The sequence below is a fragment of the Cupressus sempervirens genome, chromosome 10, assembly GCF_028749045.1.
Source record: "Cupressus sempervirens isolate cs-2001-9-10 chromosome 10, ASM2874904v1, whole genome shotgun sequence".
In the NCBI taxonomy this organism is placed as follows: domain Eukaryota; kingdom Viridiplantae; phylum Streptophyta; class Pinopsida; order Cupressales; family Cupressaceae; genus Cupressus; species Cupressus sempervirens.
The window spans coordinates 455,516,667-455,520,031 of NC_143127.1; positions in this window are offsets into that span (position 1 = coordinate 455,516,667).

Genomic DNA, 3,365 nt, shown 5'->3' on the forward strand with positions numbered 1-3,365 from the left:
GCCAAACAGGGGTGGAGAGTGTACCATGACAATAAAGAGTGGAGTTCCATTTGGAAACATAAGTATCTCTTCAATGCTTACTCCCTTCCTAATTTCCTTGAATCTCCTGATGTTATTCACTCTTCTTCCATATGGGCAGCTATTCAGGGGACCAAGAAATATTTAAAAAAAGGATGTGCCTAGAAAGTTGGTAACGGATTTAAAGTGAATTTTTGGGAAGATATCTAGCTTATAGATCACCCTTTGACTGAAGCTTTTAATGACAAGGCCTTAATTGATCAATGCAAGAAGAGATTTGTCCTTCTTGTTTGTCATTATTGGCAGAATGATTCATGGGTGAATTTAATTGATGTAAGTCATGGATTTAGTAATATCCAATTATCCCTTAATGTTGTTTCTCTTTACCCTTGTGTGGAGGATGAGATTATATGGTTTGCAAACCTTAGTGGGAAATTCAAAGTCTCTTCTATCTTTGCTCCTAAGGATAAGTATAATTAACCTCTTTGGACTCAAGCTTGGATTAAGGGTCTCACACCCAAAATTAACATTTTCTTTTGGACTCTTCTCCAAAACAAAATTTTGACTCTTGATAATTTGCAAAAAAGAGGTATAAATTTAGTTAACAGGTGTTCTTTATGCAGAAAGGGATATGAAGATAGAGATCATATGTTTTTGAGTTGTTCTTTTACCCAAGTAGTTTGAATTGAGATTTTGAATTTTTGGGGCATGGCATGGGTACATCAAAACAATGTGGATCTTTCTTTCAAGAGTTAGAGATGCCCCTCAAAGGTTCCTGGTGCTCAATTTCTTTGGAAACTAACCCTCCCCCATCTCTAGTAGGGCATATGGAAAGAAAGAAATAATAGGATATTCCAAAATAAAGATCTTCCAGGTTGGGTGCTTGGTCAGAATATTATCAAAGCCTTCCAGGAGAATTTTTTGTCCTAGAGGGAACCTTCTTAGACCTTCCAACTTGATCACCCTTTAAGATCTCAAGGATCTAAGTTGAAAATTGATAACCCTAGATCGATTATAAAATGGCTTGTTCCTTCTAATGGATGGATCAAAAGAAATTTTGACAAAGCAGCCAAGGGTAACCCAGGAAGAGCAAGATGTGGAGGTGTTCTTAGAGATCATATGGGAAATGTTATTGATGATGTTTCTATCCCTATTGGTCACTCGAATAGTCATATTGCTTAAGCTATTGTTGCCCTTTATACTACTATTTTAGCTATTGATTTGGGGTACTCCAAATTATGGTTGGAAGGTGATTCTTTGAATATTATAAATATTCTTAATAATAAAAATACTACCTCTTGGTCTATAGAGGCAATAGTTATGAAAATCAAAACCCTATTTCAAAATTTTGAGAAGGTGGTCATTTCCCATACTTATAGAAAAGCCAATGGGGTTGCTAATTGAATTGATAATCACGCAGTACAAATGGGGCAAAAGATGAGGTGGCTCAATGACTTACACAATCATGTGGATCTTAAAGCAATTATTAATTATGATGTTATTCATTCGAGAGTGGGAAAGATTTTCTTGGATTAGAAATTTAATGATTTGCAGGAGTGGCCTTATGATTGTCAGTTTAGCACTCCCAAGGAGGTACATTCATGTGAAGGCTATGTGCTCTCTACACGTATCCTCAAAAAGGCATCCTTGATATCATGTCACAAAAAATTGGTCTCACTTCTACCTCTCTGTTATTGATATCTGGGTGTCTCTAGTTTTTTGTTTACTCTGCAATATGGGAGGTGAACTGAGGAAGCAAGAACCCAAAAAATGTAATGATTGGAAGGCTAGGCAGGATTTTTGGAAGATTCTCTAGAAAGGGAAGGCAGTCAGCTACCTAGAGCGGTTGCATGGATTCAAACCCCATGTCACCACTGCCTTCTTCAAAAACTAGGTGGATGAAAAAGTTACTCTACATGGTGTGTCTGTTAAGCTAACTAAGGAATTCATTGCTGAAGTCACTGGTCTTCCCATGAAAGGTATCAAGTTTTTGAAGCAGACCAATATTTCCAATGCGGCCTACAAAAAATTCTCAAAGACGAAAGAAGAGGAGCTGCAATTGGAAAAGAACGGTGACTTCTTTGATGTGCAACAAATAAAAGGTATTTGGCATGATGTGCTTGGTTGTATTCACAAATATTTCATTCTTGATGGAAGAAATAAAAGGGTGCACAAATTCCACTTTGTCTTCCTTAACCATTTCAGGTACAAGGATAGAATTTCCTTCCCTTTTTATTTGCAATTTTCTTTGCTCCAAAGTTTGAATGCCCATAAAAAGGAACAGTCTCGACCCATATTACATGAAGGTTTGATTTTACTCATTGAGGGTTTTTGTAAAAATAAGTCCATTGCTTCGTCCCCATCCACTGGCAAGCATAAGAGTCCTAATTCTATTAAAGGAAAAATGGATGAGAGTGTTAAAAAGAAAATAAAGGTTAAACTGAATCCCTCAAGTTCTCGAAGACAAATTGAGGAAGAGGAAACTGAGGTGGAGAGCACTAATGGCTCAGATAAGGATGCCCCTAAGGAAGAGAAGGGGATGGATGCTGGGGAGTTTTTCTCTAACTTGGATGGTTACCCAGATTCGAAAGACAATAATGAGGATGGGAGAGAGGAAGATACTACAGAGGTGAATTCAGAACAAAGAAAGTCTGAAAATGAGGACACTCATATTGTGGCTAGGGGAGCTGATAAAGAGAAAGAAAATGATGATTTAGCCATTTTGAGTGAGGAGGAAAACATGGAGAAAGCTTCCACTCCTCTTAAGGAGACTAAGGGACATGATAAGGAGGGACAGAGCCACCATATTCATGTAGAGCCTGGTGAGGTGGAGTCATTGGATGGGGGGATTCATATTGATAAAGATGGCCCTATTCCATACACCACTACTAATGATGTGGGTGACTCCCCGGTGAGGGAAACCAAACTCTCCTTCCTTCACTCTACTAAATGAAAAGCTAACTCCTTCCTTCAGGTTTATTCCTGGTTATATAATGAAATAATGGGGCTGAAGAAGAAAATGGATACCTTGCAACATAACCAGGAGGCTGACTAGGCTATTATTCAACATATGGAGGTGCAAATGGGACATATCCCAAAAAAACTAAAGGATTATGAGAAGAATCTTAGACTGCTCATCAGGGAAAGTGGAACAAAAATGGAGCAAGTTACCTCTAGCATCTGTGTAGCTATGGCAACTTTAGGTAAAAGAGTTAATGAAGGAACCATATCCTCGGAGGGCCCAAGCAAGAGGACAAGATAGAGTTTGAGGAAAAAAGCTTTGATTGCTATTGCTTCTTCTGTTGCTAACTCCATCCAAGACACGGCTAAGATTTCTAAGGAGGCTA